The sequence below is a fragment of the Nycticebus coucang genome, chromosome 7 (assembly GCF_027406575.1).
Source record: "Nycticebus coucang isolate mNycCou1 chromosome 7, mNycCou1.pri, whole genome shotgun sequence".
Taxonomy (NCBI): Eukaryota; Metazoa; Chordata; class Mammalia; order Primates; family Lorisidae; genus Nycticebus; species Nycticebus coucang.
In genome coordinates, this window is record NC_069786.1 from 43,113,119 (window position 1) to 43,135,977 (window position 22,859).

The window sequence follows — 22,859 nt, forward strand, 5'->3', positions numbered from 1 at the left end:
TTTAAGAAATGTCCCTTCTATACCAATTGTCTTTAAGTGTTCTGATCATGAAGGATGCTGGATATTATCAAAAGCTTTTTCTGCATCAATTGAAAGAATCATATGGTCCTTATTTTTTAATTTGTTTATGTGTTGAATTACATTTATAGATTTACGTGTATTGAACCAGCCTTGAGACCCTGGGATAAATCCCACTTGGTCGTGGTGTATAATTTTTTTGATGTGTTGTTGGATTCTGTTTGTTAGGATCTTATTGAGTATTTTAGCATCAATATTCATTAGTGATATTGGTCTATAATTTTTTTTTTCTTGTTGGGTCTTTCCCTGGTTTGGGGATCAAGGTGATGTTTGCTTCGTAGAATGTGTTGGGTAATATTCCTTCTTTTACTATATTTTGGAAGAGGTTTAGTAGTATAGGTACTAGTTCTTCTTTAAAGGTTTGGTAGAATTCTGATGTAATGCCGTCTGGTCCCGGGCTTTTCTTTTTAGGGAGATTTTGTATAGTTGATGGTATTTCAGAAGTTGATATAGGCCTGTTCAACATTTCCACTTCATTCTGGCTAAGTCTTGGTAGGTGGCATACTTCCACGTATTGGTTGATTTCTTTCAGATTTTCTTATTTCTGAGAGTAGAGTTTCTTGTAGTATTTGTTAAGGATTTTTTGGATTTCTGAGCGGTCTGTTGTTATTTCATCTTTACCATTTCTGATTGATGAAATTTGAGATTTTACTCTTTTTTTCCTGGTTAGGTTGGCCAAAGGTTTATCTATTTTATTGATCTTTTCAAAAAACCAACTTTTGGGTTTATTGATCTGTTATATAATTCTTTTGTTTTCAATTTCATTTAGTTCTGCTCTGATTTTGGTTATTTCTTTTCTTCTGCTGAGTTTTATAAAATTATAGTCTATATACTTTTTCTTAACCACTACTCTGTGAAGGCAGAAATTTTGTCTGTTTTGTCCTTGCTTTATCTCTAGCACCCAAAACAGTGTCTGCATTATATTTGAGTCTCGTAAAATAATTTCTGAGTAAATCAGTGACATAAATAATTCCATGTGTTCACTTTCTTTGCTTGCCAAAAGAAGTATAGAAATTGCATTAGAAATAAAATGAAATGAAACAAAATAAACAAAATAACATCAAATTTACTGGGTGGCAACTGTGCTCAAAGGAGTAGGGCACTGGCCCCATATGCCGGAGGTGGTGGGTTCAACCCCAGCCCCGGCCAAAATCTGCAAAAAAAAAAAAAAAAATTCAAATTTACTGAAATATAATTCTGTCCACAGCCTTCTTCAGAGTCCATGATCTTTATTTTTTTAGATGTAGAAGAATTTTTAATTTATATTGGGAACACACTATCCATAACTATGTTTGTAAATTACTTTGATAGACTATAAAACAATAGAACAAATGCAAGATTTATTTGTTGTCTTCTTTAAGAAACCCTCCACTTTCAAATTATAACAGAAAGACGAGTGGATTTTTTTAGCCCATTTTGGTGAAATTTCTTAAGGTTACAACAAGAAAAATAGATGTTACAAGCTTACATGAAAAGGTCATTTTTAAAGGAAAATACTGGAGTATCTCATGGAATTGATTAGGTGGGAAAGAAAGAAACAAAGGTGGCTCTGGGGACATTATTTTTCTACAAAACGGAGTCATTGATGGAAGCTCCTAAATCATGGGTCCAAATTTGGAAATGGAAGAAAAGCTGGCTGATCCAGCTTTGACCGTAGATGAATGCCTGAATTGGTCAATCAGGGCCAGAGAGTAGAGTCATGTAGTAGATCTTTCAGCACTGAGAGCCATTGTTTGTTTGGTATTACGGTGATTTGGGAAGCCACTTTGAGTGATATCTATTATGTGGTCTTAGAACAGTGCATTTTTTGGTATTATTTCTCAAGATAAAATATTTCAGTCCAAACTATAGGACAGCTTTATTCATTGACAGTTATATGAATTACATTTCCTATAATGAATTTTAATATGTGCCAGATGACTCATGACTAGCATATTAGTATGGTTTAATGTCATATAATACATGTGTAGCCAGTATTGTGTAGTGGCAATGTCACATGGGGCTTAAGATTATAGGCCCTTGAGCCAGACTTGTGTGGCTTCATATCCCAGCTCTACAATTTAGCTGTGAAAGTTTGGGCAAATTCAATTCAATCCCTGCCCCTCATCATCATTATCTGTAAAAGGAAAAGAAGTTCCCGCAATACAAGCAAACCAGAAAGTCTCAGTGGCACCATGGCATACAACAATAAGCATTTAATTCTTCCACAGAAATTAGTGTGTTGAGCTGGACTAAGTCTAATCCAGGCTTGATTGAGCTGGAATTTGTTCTAGGTGGAAAATTAGTCTAGGTCTAACCTGAGGCATGTTTTTCTCACAATGAAAGACAAGATTGCCAGCGGACAGGCCCAACTACATGAGCTTATTTCAAGACTCTACTTGGTTGACCTCTACCATTGGCTAAAGAAAGTCACATAGCTAAGCCTAAAGTCAAAGCATAGAGAGGTACACACTTTATATGGAGGTGTGAAGGGGAGGAGAGAAGAGTAATATAATCTACCACAAGGCATAATCAATGCAGTCATGTATTACTACACAATGGTGATTCTTTCTAAGAAACACATCTTTATCTGGTTTCTTCTTTGTGTGGATATCATAGTGTGCTTATACAAACCTGTACAGTATAGCCTATTTCACAGTGAGGTGACTTGGCATTACTTACTGCTCCTAGGTTACAAACCTGTACAGCATATTACTGTATTGAATACTGCAAGTAATTATAACACAGTAAGTACCTAAACACACCAAAAAATAGAAAAGTAAAAATATGTTAAAAAAGATCAAAAAAGGTATCCTATATAGAGCATTTACAATGAATAGAGCTTTACAAATTTTAAAAAATGCAAGGAAACCTAGCCAAAAGAAAACACATCTCTGTTGTTGTGAGCATTTGTTACATGAGAGAGATAGGTGACTGATAAATTAATATGTAGTGTGTTCCACGATCCCTTGTCTACAATTATAAAATCAAAGCTCCTGAAAACTGAAAGTTTGTGCAGTTCATATAGTAGTAAAACCTGACCCAATCTAATTCACTTAGTGGCAAAGCACATAAAAGACCATTTATAGCTTTTTAAAAAAATAGTACTTAGAACATATGTTTTGCTGCAAGGGTATTAACATATTTGATTTCAGGGTGCTGTCCTAGACTTTTTGGATAGGAGCAGAGCGTAAGGCATGTTACATAATTACAGTATATGTACCAAACACATATTACCTTTAAAAATTCAGAAAACACTTAATTCCAAAAGATGTCTGCTCCCCCCCAAAGGGTTTGTAGGGCTGTATAATATCTAGAAATTATAAATACAAAGAATAGAAATAAAGTAGGCATGGATACAGAGAATTCAGCCCAGTGAAGAGAAAGATCAGGGTTGGAGGCAGAGGTTGTTTAGTTAGAGTAGTGAAAGAAACTTCTCGGGGAAGTGGCATTTGAGCAGATTCCAGAAGCATGTCATGGATCTCTTAATGGAAAAGACTGTTTTAGTCACTGGGGAGAAACATGTGGCTATCTGGGGAAGTGTTCCAATTTGAGAGAAGATCAGTGTCAAAGACCTAAACCAAGTATGTGCTTATCATATTTGAAGAAAAACATGAAAGCTACCAAGGCTGCAGAATACCAAGCAATGTAGGCCATCTGAAAGGGAACCAGGAGCCAGTTCATCTAAAGCAAAGATCAGGCCTTTAGATTTAATCACACATGTTATGAGAAGTCTTTGGGGGATTTTGAACAAGCATGTATCTTAAATTCAATTTTCTTTTTAAAAACATCACTTTGTTCTTCTCTGGATAATAAAACCATCACTCTGTTGCCCAGGCTAGAATGCCATGGTGTCATCATAGCTCACTGCAGCCTCAAACTCCTGGGCTCAAGAGTTTTTCCTCCCCCGGCCTCCTGGGTATCTAGGACTACAGGTATATAGCACTATACCCAGCTAATTCCTTATATTTTTATGGAGGTGGGTTCTTGCTCTTGCTCAGGATGGTCTCAAACTCCTGGCCTCAGGATATCCCCCTAACCTTGGCCTCCCAAAGTGTTAGGATTACAGGTGTGAGCCAAAGTGCCCAGCCTATATTATAATAAAATACTTTCACTTGGCTTTCCATCAAGCAAGTGTTGTATATGAAGTAATAATCTAAATATTATTGTACTATTAGGTTTGTTGTTTATTGTTCTACATTTTTCTCTAAGCGCTAGGGCTGGCAAATTAGCTTGGTCATGATAGCACTCTCCCTCCTCTTCTCAAAGACGCTTCACTTCTACATGCTGAGAGACAAGGAGGGGAAACAGCCCCAAAGAGGGAATAATAAGACGGACTGTGACATTGGTTGAGTTATATAACCTCTGTGGATTTCAGTTTCCAATGCTATAAGATGGATTGAATCACCTGATTCATATAGCCCCCTTTTTTTTTATCATCCACCATAAATTTAGCAAGTCCTTTGTGTTAACTCTAAAATTGTATGATTCTAAGTGAGACCACATAAAAATTTCACAATTTTCTTAAATATAAACATTAAGAAGTACAGAATAACTGGCTATGTGTTTAAAATTGGTAAGTTCATCCTGGTTTCCTTTTTAATAGGACCAAGGAAATAATACCAGAAACCAAGAGCACAGAATATTTTCCTTCATCAATTCATAGAACCCTGATGCTTCTCTAGTTCCATCAAACACAGAGGAATGACCACCTCGGCAGATGGCAACAGAGGACGTCAACAATTTTGTGGAGGCAAGCAATGAAATATTTGTACTATGAGTTTTCTGATATTTACTCTGCAGAACGAAATGGAATTATCTTGGGTCTTAATGAAAAAATAAAAAGCTCTTATCTCTTAATAGAGATATTTATGTAAGTCAAGGTATTTCTGTTATTTTTTCTTCTAGCACTATTACATGTCAGAAATAACAGTAAGATGCTTTTGTCTTTTCCTGAGTATTACATAGAATAAGGCTATGTTAAATCGCTAAATAAAAAATAAGGATTCAAATAATAGGAATTAAGTACCTTTATTTGAAAACAGGGCTTTTTATATCTATCTTGGACACATATATCACATAACTGCAAATACTAAATAGATTTGGAAATTAGAATTATATTTATTTGAGACTCATCTGTGACATTTATTAATCTTTATTTCTAGTTTAAATAGTTCTAGCATTTTTTTCTCTCTTATCTTTAACAACTCTTCTAAGTACTCCAAAATCTCGAAAAGATTTTACATCCCTTACAGCTTTATATTTTATAAAAGTTCTCCATTAGAAGACTATTAAACTTTTAGTTAATTTTGTGACAGCTCCTACTGCTCCTGGAAGAACAGTTGGGCAAGGACTATGGACCACAGTGCCACCTTCAAATGTGAAGTTAATTGTATTACCTTTAAAAGGAAAAATTTGCTTGGAAAGAAATTGACCATATTTAAAAGAAAAAAAAGTTGAAAGGAATCTGCATTCTTTACACTTGTGAAAAATAAAGACTTAAGCAGATAAAAATAAAGTGAAATAAAAGTAAACTTTGAAAAATTTAGGATTTAATAAAATTAAATTTTTCAAACAATTTTGTACAAAGAAACTGTGGATATGCTCAGAATTTTTTATTTAGTGTTAATTCAACTCATTAGCCTAAGGTCTTTAAGCAAACATGTCTGGTTTTTAATTTTCACATAAGAGAAATGTTTTCTATAAGTTAAAGAGACCTTAAAACTTTAAATAGCCCAGAATAGAGATTCTGAGTTTTCTTTCAGTAACTAGAGACACAATTAATTCTTGCTTTTCTGTTGGGGAAAATTTCATCTAATTACATTCAATTTATTCTGCAACTTTTTGGACAGCAAATCCTGATCACCAAAGAAAAAGCAGCTGTGTTGCCCTTGCCTCACAGTTAAAACAATGGTATTATTATGCAGTCAGTGGGCTTAATAGAACCATGAAGTGGTTATCTACTGACTGCCTTCTGGCAGAGACACACCTAAAACTTTCCAAACTGCTGTTAATAAATGCCTTCTGTTTATAAGAATCTTCAAAGAAATAAAGTCCATTGCTTCCTTCAGCAAACCAATTAAGTATAGCACCTATCAAGAGCAGAAAATTCTTTCTTACAACCTTCTATGCACTTTTATTAAGGTGCTATCTCAAAAACTATTTTTCCCAGAATTATTCTTTAAACATTATTTAAATATTTTTAGTTTGATATAAGCCTCTTAAGTATTTTTCCATCAAATATGTATTTTTTCATTATTCAGATTAATATGAGGATACGTATGATTAGTTACAATGTTTGTATTTGTTAGATGAGATCCCTGTTGTAGTCCTGTGTGGCACCCAGGAGGTGTGCCATATACCCTTACATTGTACCCATTAGGTTGGAACGCACAAATTCCCCTCCAATCTTCCCTCCAGCTCACTTCTCCTCCCAGCTTAAATTAAATTGAATTTTTCTCTTGTGTGGGTGTGTATTAGTTTGTCTACTGGCTTCATATATCAAGTACATTGGATACTTGCTTTTCCATTCTTGTGATATGTTCCTATCTCGTTGATATTTTTAAAAACTACTAAAAATTGACCTTTGGTTATTTAGTGGACATAGTTCTCATAAACCATCCTTCTCCATAAGAAAGTTACATTTCTCTTTAGGTATCTGGAGGGGGTTGGTTCCAGGACCAAAGATGTGAAAGTCCCTTATAATATAAAATGCCCTACTATTTGCATGTAACTCATGCATATTCTTGCTAATCCTTTAAATCATCTGTAAATTTCTTGTAATATAGAATGCGTTGTAAATGCTATGTAAATAGAGATTTACTGGGGTTTTTTAATACATATGTTTATTTTTTATTGTTGTCTTATTATTTTGCATTATCATTTTTTCTAATTATATTCAATCCAAGGTTAGTTGAGTTTTTGAATGTGGAACCTGTGAATACAGAAAACCAAATATAGTATCAAATTGCTTTCTCTAAAATTCCTTTATCTCATCCACAAATGTATTATTTGTTTAACCCTATGGAACATACCTATGTCAGATAGCTTTATCTCCCATCCACATTATGTTAAAAACAAATTCCAGTATACTTATTAATTTCATTTTACTTGTGACTATGTCACTAATAAGCCAAAGATAGTTATACTTCTAATCCAGAGTACAATTTTATTTCTCATATTTTTATGATTATTTACAAGTTTTGTAGTAAAAGCTTTTGAGCCCAAAAAGACAAATTAAACATAGTGGGCATAATTTAGAAGCCAAGTACAGGCATAACTCAGAAGTATTGTGGGTTTGGTTCCAGATACTGCAGTGAATGTTTTGATTTCCCAGTGCATGTAAAAGTTCCATTTATAATGTACTTTAGTCTGTTAAGTGTACAGGAGCATGTTATACAAAAAATACAATGTATATAACCTTAATTTAAAAATAATTTCTTGGTTAAAAGGTGCTAATATCCATCTGAGCCTTCAGTGAGTCATAACACTTTCCTGGTTCAGGGTCTTGCCTCCATGTTGATGGCTGCTCTCTAATCGGGATGGTTATTGCTGAAGATCGAAATAGCTGTGGCAATTTCTTAAAACTAGACTGAAATGAAGTTTGCCACATCGTTGACCCTTACTTTCACTTAATATTTCTCTGTAGTAGGCAATACTATTTGGTAGCATTTTACCCACAGTAGAACTTCTTTCATAATTGGAGTTAATGCTCTCAAACCCTGCTCTGCTTTATCAACTCAGTTGATGTAATATTCTAAATTTTCGTCGCTGTGTTACCTAGTTTATAGCATCTTCACCACGAGTAGATTCCATCTGGAGAAAATACTTTCTTCTCTCATCCATAAGAAGGAACTCCTCATTTGTTAAAATTTTATCCTGACATTGCAGCACTTCACTCACATCTTCAGGCTCCTCTTCTGATTCCAGTTCTCTTGCAATTTCCACCGCTTGTGCAGCTACTTTCTCCACAGAAGTCTTAAAGTCCAAACCCCTCAAAGTCATTCATGAGGAGGGAATCTCCCTCTTCCAAACTCCTGTAAGAAGTAGGGTCTTGCCATTGCCCAGGCTGGTTTCTAACCCCAGGCTGAAAAGATTCTCACACCTTGATTTCTTAAGAGTGCTAGAATTACACACATGATTGTGGAACTGTGCCTGGTCCCCAAACTCCTGTTAGTCTTGATTTTTTGATCCCTTGTGAATCCCGAGCATTCATATTGGCATCTAGAATAGTGAATGCTTTTGAAAAGGTTTACAAAGTACTTTGCCCAGCTCCATCAAAGAATCACTATCTATGGTAGCTTATAGCCTTATGAAATGTATTTCTTAAATAGTAAGGCTTGATCCATGAGCTGCAGAATGGATATTGTGTTAGCAGGCATGAAAACAACATTAATCTCCTTGTACATCTCCATCAGAGCTCCTGGACAACTTGATATGTTGTCAATGAACAATAATATTTTGAAAGAAATCTTTTTTACTGAGCAGTAGGTTTCAACAGTGAGCTTAAAATATTCAGGAAACAAACAAACAAAAAAATTCAGTAAACCATGCTATAAAGAAATGGTGCTGTCATTCAGGCTTTGTTTTTCCTTTTATGGAGAATATACAGAGTGCATTTATCATAATTCTTAAGGGTCCTGGGATTTTGAGAACGGCAAATGAGTATTAATTTCAACCTAAAGTCACCAGCTACAGTAGACACTAGACAGTCCCATCTGGGTGACAATTACCCCTGAAGTATGCTACTTATGTCCTCAGATCAACAGACGTTAGATTCTTATAAGGAATGTGCAACCCAGATCCCTCATGTGCAATTTACAATAAGGTTCATGCTCAAATGAGAATCTAACACCACCGCTGATGTGACAGTCACTCTTAACAAGTGAATCAGTCTGTCCTTTGTGGCTGTGAAGCCAGATATTCACTTCTCTCTAGCTATGAAAGTCTGCTTCCAATAAAAGACTTGTTTCTTCTTTGAAAATACGTTGCTTAGTGTAGCAGCTTCCATTGATCATCCTAGCAAGATCCTCTGGATAACTTGCTCCAACTTCTCTTCTGGCACTGGCTGCTTTAACGTGCACTGTTATGTTATGGAGATGGCACCTGTCCATAAGCCTCATGAACCAACCTGTGCCATTCAAACTTTTGTTCTGCAGCTTCTTCTTGTCTCTCAGGCTGCAGAGAGTTAAGGTGAGTTAGGGCCTTGCTCTGTATTACGCTTTGCTTTAAACCACGGGATTGTTACAGCTCATTTGATCTATCCAGACCACTAAAATTTTCTCCATATCAGCAATAAAGGCATTTTGCTTTCTTATCATTCATATGTTCACTGAAATGTCACATTTTATTTCCTTCAGACCTTTCCTTTTTATTCCAACTTAGCTAATTGCTTGGTACAAAAGACCCAGCTTTCAGCCCATGAAATCCTTTCCTCACTAAGATTAATTACTTGTACTTTTTAATTTAAAATGAGAAACTTCTGACTTCTCCTTTCACTTGACTACTTAGAGGCCGTTGTAGAGTTACTAACTGGCCTAATTTCAATATTGTCTTTATGACTGTGGTCCCCAGCCTCCAGGCCATGACCTGGTACTGATCTGTGACCTGTTAGGAACCAGGCTACACGGCAGGAGGTGAGCAGCAGGCAAGTGAGAGAAGCTTCATCTGTATTTACAGTGTCTCCCCATCACTGGCTGATATCACCACCTGAGCTCCTCCTCTTGACATATCCATGGTGGCATTGCATTCTCATCTGAGCATGAACCCTACTGTAAATTGCACATGTGAGGGGTCTGGGTTACACATTCCTTATTGAATCTAATGCCTGTTGATCTGAGGTAGAGCTGAGGACATAAGCAGTATACTTCAGGGGTAGTTTTCACCCATTGCCCCCAGATGGGACCGTCTAGTTGCAGGACAACAAGCTCATGCCTCTCATTGATTCTGGATTGTGGTGAGTTGTATAATTACTTCATGATATATTACAACATAATAATAATAGAAATAAAACACACAATAAAAGTAATGGGCTTGAATCTTCCCCCCAAACCATCCATCCTACCTCCTGGTCTGTGGAAAAATTGTCTTCCATGAAACCAGTCCCTGGTGCCGAAAAGTTTGGGGGCTGTTGGTTTAGGAAAGAGGATAGCCCAAAGAGAAGGAAAGAGATGAGAGAACAATGGGGTATTGGAAGAGTCAGAACACACAAGTGTATTTGAGCAAGGTTCGTGGCACCCCACAGCACCTACAGTAGAAACAACAAAGATCACTGGTCACAGATCACCATAGCAGATATAACAATAAGGAACAGGTTCAAAATGTTGTGAGAATTACCAAAATGTGACACAGAAATGCAAAGTGAGCACATGCTGCGGGAAAAGTGGCACCAATGGACGTACTAGCCACAGGGTTGCCACAGACCTTCAATTTGTAAAAAAGATAACCCTGCTCTTTGAAGTTGGAGGGGAGAATTTGTTCCATGCCTTTTGCCTTGACTGTGGTGTTGCTAGCCATTTCTGGCATGCTGTAGTTTACAGAAATCTCTGCCTCCATTGTTACATGACATTCTCCCTGTGCGTTTGTGTCTCTTCTCTTCTCATAAGGACACAGTCATGTTGGATTGGGACCCAGCCACTTCTGTATGACCTCATCTTAACTTGATTACTTCTGCAAAGACTATATTTCCAAATAAGATCACATTCATTGGTACTGGGGATTAGGAATTCAACATATTTTTTAGGGGAACATAATTCAAACCATAACTCCATCTTATATGCCTGTATTTTTTAACTAAGAATAGAATTAGGGTAGAAAAATGGATTTGAAAAATAATTTTCTTCTGTTCAACTTCTGGAAAGACATTGTTTTACTTTGTGACAAGCATGGTCTATGTAGATGTTCATATTTTGCCCATGAATATTTGGCAGCACCATTTCTTGAACATAGTTTTTTGATATTCATTTTCCCATCTGCTCTACAGCTTAAGTTTTTAAGTTTGTAAAACAATAACTATCATTTTGTTCAGATCTTATCAATTAATAGCCTTATAAATCTATGATCAAAGGATACTGTGGCATGTGTCTATGGTCCCAGCTACTAGGGAGACTGAGGGAAAAGAATCACTTGAGCCCAAGAATTGAGGTTGCTGTGAGCTGTGACCTACTCTACCAAGGGTGATAAAGTGAGACTCCGTCTCAATTAAAAAAAAAAAAAAGATACATATGACACATATCAACAAATGAGCTGACCTGGAATTGAGAAACCTGGTTGACCTTTCAAAATGAAGAAGTTCATTATATATTTTTAACATTAATTCTACTTCATCTTCTAGGAAAGCTCATTCCAGTGAAGATTCTTTAGAAATTTCTGTCTTCAAGTTCAATGGCTGGTTTTTTTGCTTTAATATGTTATTAAGGCTATCCATGAATGCTTCATTTTGATTCTGTCCTTTTCAGTTCTTTAACTTCAATTGAATTCTTTTGAGAAAAAAATATATTATGGCAAAATATAAATAACATAAAATTTACTATTTCAACCATTTCTAAGTGCACTTAATTCTTTCATTATTGTTTCCATTTCTCTGCTGACATGCTATTTGTGCATTCGTTATAATCTTTTCCTTTATGTTCCTGATAATAGCCTTCTAAAAGTACGTGTATAAGACATCTCAGAGTCTGTTCTGTTGGCTCCTATTTTTATGGATTTGGTTCACATTTTACTGCCTTTTTACATATCTAGAATATGTTTTATTGTATATTGGACATAGATGATACATTTTAGACACTCTAGATTATGTTATCTTCCTCATAAGAGTATTAACTTTTTTCCTAAATCACAGACCATTTGCATTTATCTAGTGAAGGTTTAATTTTATGTTTTATTAGAGACATCGTTTTGGTTTTGCCCTTAATTCTAGGTGACCAGGGATAAACTCTTTACTCCTAAAATGTGTTCTTCAAGGACTCCTGTGGAAAGAGAAGTTACCAAGTTGCTTTTATTTGATGGGATTTAAACTTCAAATTCTTCATCTCATGCAGTGTACAGAAGCAGACACCCTACATTAGCCTTCTAGCTGTTACTTTCCACTAGGTTTCTTCGTGTCTTCTCTATGCATGTACAGTTTAGGGGTCAGCCTCGGTAGGAATTTATATACATATTTTTAACTCTCCCTCTTTGTTTTCTCTCCTTTTTAGAATCTCCTTCACCATCCTCAATTTGCAGCTGTTCTCTCAACCCTCAATTCTGGTCTCTTATACCTCAAGCCAGTAAGATCGTGATTTTTTTTTTCCTTAAGCTCTATCTCCTCTCAGAACTCTTACCCTCAGGAGAAATTATATAAATATTTTTATATAGATCTTTTTCACTTCTTTCAAGAAGAAGCATCAAATCTTCACTCTTCTTTTTTAGCAGTATATTTTTTTATGTTTTTGTTTATTTGTTTAGTGTTTTTCCGCAGTTTTTATAATTGTTATCAGTGGGAGAGTTAGTGTGATTTAAGTTACTTAACCATTACTTGAATTAGAATCACTGGACCTCTTCATACTTCATATTTACCTGCTCAGTTTATTATTTCACATTATAATCAGTGTGGTCATTTAAACTTTGGTTTGATTCCTGGCTCTCCTATTTATTATTGGGTTATTTCAAGTTTCTAAACTTCATTGTCCCTATATATAAAATAGGAATGATTATGTGTATCTCAAACAGTTGCTTTTGAATATTAAATGTGAAAACAGTATATGTAAAGCATATGACTGAGGGCCATGCTCTTAGTTGATACTCTTAAACGCTTCTTCCCTTTGTTACCATAACTGCTATAGAACCTTTGCAAGTTGATCACCCAAAAAATTGTAACAAACTGGCCAACATATGGAGATGGTCAACCAAGAGTGAAAATCCAGTCAACTTAAAGAGGTGGTCAATGTAGAGAGGTAGTCAGTGTGGAGGGTCTATGTATTCTAATAATGTTGGAAGGTCAGATATTGCTGTATGGATTACTTACCCAAGATTTCCTTCCTTCCTTCCTTCCCTTCCTTTCCTTCCTTCCTTTTTTTTGACAAAGTCTCACACTGTGCCCTGGGTAGAGTGCCGTGGCATCGTAGCTCACAGCTACCTTAAACTCTTGGGCTCAAGCATCCTCTTGCCTCAGCCTCCCAAGTAGCTGGGACTGTAGGCGCCCATCACAACAATGGCTAGTTTTCCTGTTATTTTGAGTGGAGATGGAGTGTTGCTCTTACTAATGCTCGTCTCAAATACCTGAGCTCAAGCAATCCACTCACCTTTGTCTCCGAGAGTGCTAGGATTACAGGCATGAGCCACTGTGCCCAGCCCTTACCCAAAATCTTACTACTAGGTACCAGAAGTACAGATTAATTAAATTAACTATGTGAGGTAAGTTTATGCCTTCCAGAGGCTCTAGTTTCAATATTGTCCCATGTAAGAAGGATAAACAGCCTGACTGTGATTCAGAGGAGGAATAGTAAAACAAGAATTGGTAACACCAAGACTGCATGGTCAGTGTTCTGGGCAGTGTTCTTTTTTCTTCTGGGTACACTTAAGAGCCAACTAACTTAATGGTGATCAGAAGAAGCTTTTGTTGCATTTTTGTTTCTATCAAAGAAGAATGGATCTAAGGAAGTTTCTGATTTTAGAGCCAGGTAGAATTTCCAGTGAGAATACTCAGTCCTAGTAAAATAAATAGCATTTATGTATGTGGTCAGTAAAGAGTGTAATAAAAAATACACCACTATGTAATGAGCTATTCTATCCTCAGAGTTTCTTTATGCCTTAAAAATGAATGATTTGTACCCTGGGCAAAAACATAATTTCTGAAATTGGTTATAGAATGGGCTTTTCTATGAATAGTGAATACCAGTTGCTTTCCTGTCTATTAGAATCAAGTTTAGAGTGTGTGTGTGTGTGTGTGTGTGTGTATGCTGCTTTTTGTTATATTTAAGCATTGCATAGGATTTTGTGTGTGGTTTTCAAAAACATTTTGCTACAGTGGAAGCAATTTAATGCTAAAGATAAAAGGGGAAACTGGTTGAGTTTGCATTAACTTTCTCTCGGGTAAGCATTATAAGTACTATTCACATTTATGCCTACTCAAATAGAAAGCCATCTATCATGTAAATTTAGGGCCAGATTTTGATCTCTAATGTGTAGCATGAATTGCTATATATCTTTTTACTACAAAAAAAGGGGGAGTGCTGAGATTAAAATCTGTCCTTTCAATTTGATTTTATTTTTATCTAGAGTAAGAAGCAAAATGCAGTGTCAGATGAGGAAAAAAAATAATTCCTGGCAGGATGTGTTTTTTTTTCATATGTATGTATATATATAATTCTTACAGAATCAAGTAGTTATGTATTTCTGTAATTGTAATAGCAGCTCTGAGAGAAAATAGAAAAATCATTATTATATATATATTTTTTTTTTATTGTTGGGGATTCATTGAGGGTACAATAAGCCAGGTTACACTGATTGCAATTGTTAGGTAAAGTCCCTCTTGCAATCATGTCTTGCCCCCATAAAGTGTAACACACAACAAGGCCCCACCCACCTCCCTCCTTCCCTCTTCCTGTTTCCCCCCCCAACCATAATTGTCATTAATTGTCCTCATATCAAAATTGAGTACATAGGATTCATGCTTCTCCATTCTTGTGATGCTTTACTAAGAATAATGTCTTCCACGTCCATCCAGGTTAATACGAAGGATGTAGTCTCCATTTTTTTTAATGGCTGAATAGTATTCCATGGTATACATATACCACAGCTTGTTAATCCATTCCTGGGTTGGTGGGCATTTAGGCTGTTTCCACATTTTGGCGATTGTAAATTGAGCTGCAATAAACAGTCTAGTACAAGTGTCCTTATGATAAAAGGATTTCTTTCCTTCTGGGTAGATGCCCAGTAATGGGATTGCAGGATCAAATGGGAGGTCTAGGTTGAGTGCTCTGAGGTTTCTCCATACTTCCTTCCAAAAAGGTTGTACTAGTTTGCAGTCCCACCAGCAGTGTAAAAGTGTTCCCTTCTCTCCACATCCACGCCAGCATCTGCAGTTTTGAGATTTTGTGATGTGGGCCATTCTCACTGGGGTTAGATGATATCTCAGGGTTGTTTTGATTTGCATTTCTCTAATATATAGAGATGATGAACATTTTTTCATGTGTTTGTTAGCCATTCGTCTGTCATCTTTAGAGAAAGTTCTATTCATGTCTCTTGCCTATTGATATAAGGGATTGTTGGCTTTTTTCATGTGGATTAATTTGAGTTCTCTATAGATCCTAGTTATCAAGCTTTTGTCTAATTGAAAATATGCAAATATCCTTTCCCATTGTGTAGGTTGTCTCTTTGCTTTGGTTATTGTCTCCTTAGCTGTACAGAAGCTTTTCAGTTTAATGAAGTCCCATTTGTTTATTTTTGTTGTTGTTGCAATTGCCATGGCAGTCTTCTTCATGAAGTCTTTCCCCAGGCCAATATCCTCCAGTGTTTTCCCTATGCTTTCTTGGAGGATTTTTATTGTTTCATGCCTTAAGTTTAAGTCCTTTATCCATATTGAATCAATTTTTGTGAGTGGGGAAAGGTGTGGGTCCAGTTTCAGTCTTTTATATGTAGACATCCAGTTCTCCTAACACCATCTATTGAATAGGGAGTCTTTCCCCCAAGGTATGTTCTTGTTTGGTTTATCAAAGATTAGGTGTTTGTAAAATGTTAGTTTCATTTCTTGGTTTTCAATTCGATTCCAAGTGTCTATGTCTCTGTTTTTGTGCCAGTACCATGCTGTCTTGAGCACTATGGCTTTGTAGTACAGACTAAAATCTGGTATGCTGATGCCCCCGGCTTTATTTTTGTTACAGAGAACTGCCTTAGCTATACGGGGTTTTTTCCGGTTCCATACAAAATGCAGAATCATTTTTTCCAAATCTTGAAAGTACGATGTTGGTGTTTTGATAGGAATGGCATTGAATAGGTAGATTGCTTTGGGAAGTATAGACATTTTAACAATGTCGATTCTTCCCATGCATGAGCATGGTATGTTCTTCCATTTGTTAATATCCTCTGCTATTTCCTTTCTGAGGATTTCATAGTTTTCTTTATAGAGGTCCTTCACCTCCTTCGTTAGGTATACTCCTAGGTATTTCATTTTCTTTGAAACTATGGTGAAGGGAGTTGTGTCCTTAATTAGCTTCTCATCTTGACTGTTATTGGTGTACACAAAGGCTATTGACTTGTGGACATTGATTTTATATCCTGAAACATTACTGTATTTTTTGATGACTTCTAGGAGTCTTGTGGTTGAGTCTTTGGGGTTCTCTAAGTATAAGATCATGTCGTCAGCAAAGAGGGAGAGTTTGACCTCCTCTGCTCCCATTTGGATTCCCTTGATTTCCTTGTCTTGCCTAATTGTATTGGCTAGAACTTCCAGCACTACATTGAATAGTAAAGGTGACAGAGGACAACCTTGTCTGGTTCCAGTTCTAAGAGGAAAAGCTTTCAGTTTTACTCCATTCAGTAAAATATTGGCTGTGGGTTTGTCATAGATAGCTTCAATCAGTTTTAGAAATGTGCCACCTATGCCTATACTCTTCAGTGTTCTAATTAGAAAAGGATGCTGGATTTTATCAAATGCTTTTTCTGCATCTATTGAGAGGATCATGTGATCTTTATTTTTGCCTCTGTTAATATGGTGGATAACGTTTATAGACTTGTGTATGTTAAACCAGCCTTGCATCCCTGGGATGAAGCCTACTTGATCATGATGAATGACTTTTTTGATGATAAGCTGTAATCTATTGGCTAGGATTTTGTTGAGAATTTTTGCATCTATATTCATGAGTGAGATTGGTCTGAAATTCTCCTTTTTGTTTGGGTCTTTTCCTGGTTTTGGTATCAGGGTGATGTTTGCTTCATAGAATGTGTTGGGGAAGATTCCTTCTTCCTCAATTTTTGGAATAATTTCTGCAGTACAGGAATACGCTCTGCCTTGAAGGTTTGATAGAATTCTGGAGTGAAGCCATCTGGACCAGGGCATTTTTTGGTTGGAAGATTTTTTATTGTTTCTTTGATCTCGGTGCTTGAAATTGGTCTGTTCAGGAGCTCTATTTCTTCCTGGCTAAGTCTAGGGAGAGGGTGTGATTCCAAATATTGATCCATTTCTTTCACATTGTCAAATTTCTGGGCATAGAGTTTCTGGTAGTATTCAGAGATGATCTCTTGTATCTCTGTGGGATCAGTTGTTATTTCCCCTTTATCATTTCTGATTGAGGTTACTAGAGATTTTACTTTTCTATTCCTCGTTAGTCTGGCCAATGGTTTATCTATTTTATTTATTTTTTCAAAAAACCAACTCCTTGTTTCATTAATTTTCTGAATGATTCTTTTGTTTTCAATTTCATTGATCTCTGATTTGATTTTGGATATTTCTTTTCTTCTACTGAGTTTAGGCTTAGATTGTTCTTTTTCCAATTCCATAAGATCTCTTGTGAGATTGTTGATGTGCTCTCTTTCTGTGAAAAATCATTATTATACTTTTTAAAATGAAATCTTTTTATCCTTGTTCAATCACATGCACTAACCCAGAGTGTAAGAGAAAGCCATGTTATGAAAAGAACATTACCTAAAGTTAGAATATATGAAAAGCAAACAAAGCCTATTTATATAGAACATGAAATTTATCAGAATAGACTTTATATTTTTCCATGAAAATTTAGCAATTTTATTAAAACTTACCAGTAAAACAAAATATTTAAAATAATAAAGCTGTCATATTTTGGCATTTATGTGGGTTTTTTAAAGTTAGAAGTTTATTCACAGAAAATTTTGCAGATAAAATACTTATTTAGATTTTTTCATAAATTAATGTATTTTATGCATATGACTATTTTTAGCAGTGTATATTAAGAACTTAGGAACAAAACACTGCAGTAGGCATTTTTAGGGGATCAAAAAAAATGAATCTTGTATAATCCTGCCTAAAAGTATATAGTAGAACAAATAAAAGCACACATGGATATGTATAGAATGGAGAAAATTTCCAAGTATAGTTCCCAACACTGAGATTCCCAAGAAGAATCTTGGTAAGTACCACTTTTTTTTTTTTAAGTTTTTAGTTTATTAATCCTCTTGTGAAAAATTCACACAATGGCTGCAGATAATGTCATTGTAGAATCTTTGCTCCTCAGCTGTTCTCCAATCTCCAGCTCATTTTTGCCAGCACCAAAATTGGCCTTTGCAGTCCCGCTGACTTTCTCCTTCTGTTCTTGTGTTCCTTTCACTGATTTCTTAAGGTTTTTTTCTTCTCATATAGGCCATGCCTTCCAAGTTTATGTTTGGGCTCATTTGCATCATCCAAAGAATCATAAATCATGCCAAAGCCAATTGTCTTACTACCACCAAAGTGAGCTCTGAGTCCAAATACAAAGATGACATTGGGTGTGGTGTTGAGTACCACTTAAAAGTAGAACTTTGTTTCAGAATTATAAGTGATCTTTTTTTTTCTTTTTGAGACAAAGTCTTACTCTGTTGCTCTGGGTGGGGTGCTGTAGCATCATAGCTCACAGCAACCTCAAACTCTTGGCCTTGAGTGGTCCTCCTGCCTCAGCCTCCTGAGTATCTGGGGCTACAGGCACCCACCACAGTGCCCGGCTAGTTTTACCTATTTTTAGTAGAGACAGGGTCTTATTCTTGCTCAGGCTGGTCTAGAACTCCTGAGCTCAAGCAATCCACCTGCCTCTGCCTCCCAGAGTGTTAGGATTGCAAGCATGAACCCCTGCACCTGGCCTGGAATTATAAGTGATCTTTAAGAGAGCCTGGAGCATAGTAGGTATTTAATAAATGTTTAAAGAATGGATGAAAATTCTCTTGTGCCTGGTATTGGAGAGCAGGCTAGATACAGTCTGAGTCTGTGTATATGCATTAACTGTTTCTCTAAGTAAATAAGGTATTTTATAATTAGACTAATTTTATCTGGGTTCTGTCATTTTGTGGAATGAAATGGGCATATTATTTTCTTGAACTCCAATCTCTTCATCTGTAAAATGTGATGTGAAATATCCCTTATAAGCTTCTGGTGAAGATTGAATGACATAATACATATAAACCCTGTATTACTTTGCCCAGATAGTTTGGGTTAGAAAACATTGTTAAACTTACGATTACTACTCCTATTATTTTTACTTAGAAGGGGTGGTTGAAAATACTTCATTATGAAACAGTAGTAGTTACCATAACATTGACTTAGCATAAGAAGCAGAATTTTTATTTCAAATGGATAGCACGTTATTCAATCAATATTGTGTGATTTTTCTTTTTTTTTTTGAGACGGAGTCTTACTTTATCGCTCTTGGTAGAGTGCTGTGGAATCACAGCTCACAGCAACCCCCATCTCCTGGGCTTAGGTGATTCTCTTACTTCAGCCTTTTGAGTAACTGAGACTACAGGTGCCTGCCACAACACCCGGCTATTTTTTGTTGCAGTTTGGCTGGGGCAGGGTTCGAACCTGCCATCCTGGGTATATGGAGCTGGTGCCCTACCCACTGAACCACAGGTGCCGCCCCTGTGTGATTTTTTTTTTTTTTTTTTTTTGCAGTTTTTGGCTAGGGCTGTGCTTGAACCCACCACCTCTGGCATATGGGGCCAGCGCCCTACTCCACTGAGCCACAGGCACCGCCCCGCTTGTGTGATATTTTTAAATTAAGGAAATATTTGTTATGAGTTACAAACAAAATTAATTCATCATTTAAGTTTGTACTTGATTATTTTGTCTTCTATAGATTGAAAACCCAAATAAGTACTTAGAAATTATTATTTGCTCTTTTATTTATATTTATCCATTCAACAAATACTGAGTATCTGCTATTTGCCACGTATTGTAGTAGGCACTGGTGATACAGCAGTAAACAAGACTGATGAAGTCTTTGCCCTTAAGGTGTTCGCATTTAGTTGGAATTCTAGTTTATTTTTAACAGACCTGGATTTGCCAGTCTGGCCATTCAAAACTAATTCACAGGTGATATCCTAAACACTGTGTTTCTAATTTAGGGAATAGCTGTTGCATGAATGAAGAGTTTTTTGTATGACCCAAGAGTAATAGCCAGGCCAGAAGTCAGGCTTGAAATGTTACATAGCTTGCATTTTTGTGGAAGTTATATGTAATTGTTATCCTTGTTTATCTTAAAGGAAAGACAAATTTTAAGACCATACTTTAAGAAATTACAAGGGCCTAGATATAAATAAATAACAAAGTTAGGTAAAGAAGATACATGATCACAAATGAATCTAATTCATTTTCAATATTCTAGTTTAAATAAAAAAAATTAAAATTTTCCTTATCTTTTGAGTATTAGAAAATCTTGGCCCTTGGTCTGGTATGTAGGTTTACAGCTGTTTTCTGTTTAGAAATTTTCTTCTCTCTTCCTGATCATTGTGCACATTTGCTTGACCTTTTTGCTCAACTGTAAACAGATGATAAAACTCTGAAGCCAGCGCAGTGGCTCACACCTATAATCCTAGCATTGTAGGAGGCCAAGGCAGGAGGATTGCTTGAGAACAGCAATTGGAGACCATCCTAAACAAGAGCAAGACCCCCATCTCTACAAAAAAAAAAAAGACAAAGTAAAATTAGCTGAGCCCACTGTACAAAGCTGTAGTCACAGCTACATGGGGAGGCTAAGGAAGGAGGATCCCTTTAGCCCAGGATTTTGAGGTTGCAGTGAGCGACCACTATATTCCAGCCTGGGCAACAGAGCAAGACCCTATCAAGGGTACATGTAAAACTTACTAAACGTAGAATATAAATGTCTTAACACAATAACTAAGAAAATGCCAGGAATGCATTTAACTGTATGATGAAAATACGTCAAATTGTATATAAAACCAGTGTATGGTGCCCCATGATTGCATTAATGTACACAGCTATGATTTAATCATAATTAAAAAAAAAACTCACCTGATAGTTATGTGATTCAGATTTCAAAATGAGAAATGAAGCTTTAGAAAGTTTAATACAGTTAGCTATTTTAATTGGCAGGAAGAGAGATAACAATTAATGATATTGCTATTTGAGCATTTTTAAGTCCCCTATACAACACATAATCAGGAGACTTTATAGTAACTTTGCATGATAGGAATAATTATTGACATTTCCTGGTTATATATAAAGAAATGTGGTCAAAAAAACATTAGCTGACTTGGCCAAGGACTTTCAAATTAGTTGGTTGGAGAGACCATGTTTGTGTGGATCTGAATCCCACACTCACTATCACATTCCCTTTCTCTTGGGTGCTAAAACACAGAAATGGAGTGAGAAATTTATGCAACCTTAGATTACCTGTTATGGCCTTACACTTTTCTTCTTTTTACATTTTTTATTTATATATTATACACATATATTGGATCAAATAATATTATGTGTCCCTTTCCTTGAAATTCACCAGCTTTTAATTATTCTCAACTATTCAGCACCTATTTCTAAGTATTTTTTACTGACCAGGTGTGAAACCAGGAGTTTCAGATTGCTGTGAAGTAGACTGATGCCATGACACTCAAGCCTGGGCAACAGAGTGAGACTCTGTCTCAAATAAATAAATAATTTTTTTTTTTGCTCTTATCTCTAGGTTTACCAATATAGACATTATGAATAGAAATTACAGATAATTTCTTTGTTATCATGGATTATGATTTAGCATACAGTTACTACCTAGTACCTATCCATCATCCATTTTCCAAAAATAGTTAAACAAAAAGCAAGTGTTTACCTTATTGATGTTATATAAATACTATATAAATACTGTTATATAAATACTATATAAACACTGCAAGACCAAATAATATACTATAATTATATATCCATTATTTTTTAGCTTTTTTATTGCCTATTTTTCTCTCGTCTCTGTTATATGTTTTTTGTAATTGCAAAAGAAATTTCTTTCACCTATTCCTTTTATGGTGTGTATCATTATTCTTTGAAACCAGGATTGGTTTAAGTGTTCAGTTTGTTTCTTTATTAAAATTTTCAGCAATTTTGGGCTGTGTCTGTGGCTCAAGGAGTAGGGCGCCAGCCCCATGTACCAGAAGTGGTGGGTTCAAACCCAGCCCCAGCCAAAAAAAAAAAAAAAAAGCTGCAAAATTTTCAGCTGTTTTTCTTGCAAGCTGTATAAGTCATCTCTGCCAGACATTCTAAATCTTAAGGAGCCTCTGTCTGCCCTTGTTTACAAAAAATTTTAAACCACAACAACATTTTAGAATAAAATAGACAAGTTTTAAAACACAAATGTTTAATCTTTTTTCACAATAAATAATCTCTATGGTAGGAGAAGTATTTTATTTTAATGAGTAAGTACTTTAAATAAATTAGTATGGGTTTTTGGCACATAGAGAAGATGAAGCCCAAAGCTAGTTAGAATATTGATAGAATATTGAGTTCCTTTATTACAGTTACTTTAAATCTACACAGGGACATATGAAATTAAAACTTGTAAAGCTAATTGATAACATTTTGTAAGTCCCTTGTACTTATAAAATTATATATATAAGAGCAAACTATTAACACTGTCTTTTTCCTCCCAAACCATTTGAATTTTTTAAAATAAATATTTGTTACTTTTTGAAATCAGAAAAAGGGATAGAGACATTTAAAAGAAATAAAAAGACAAAGCTAAGGGGAAAAAAGAAATTAACCTTTATGTCTTAGCAGTATGGTCAACTTAGGTACCCTAAAATCTCTAAGAACTAGTTTCACATAACTAAAAATTATATGAAATATAAAAATACTGTTTGCATACAGCTATCAACTAGAAAAA

General features: G+C 35.6%; 1 protein-coding gene and 1 pseudogene across 3 annotated transcripts in view; one reads left to right on the plus strand and one right to left on the minus strand.

The window, feature by feature from the left end:
• Positions 1 to 8,061, minus strand: part of LOC128589696 (cytochrome b5-like) — a 77,704-nt pseudogene extending 69,643 nt beyond the window's left edge.
• The window catches only part of MBD5 (methyl-CpG binding domain protein 5), a 514,567-nt gene that overhangs the window by 208,071 nt on the left and 283,637 nt on the right, over positions 1 to 22,859 (plus strand). The gene's annotated exons all lie outside the window — the stretch shown is intronic.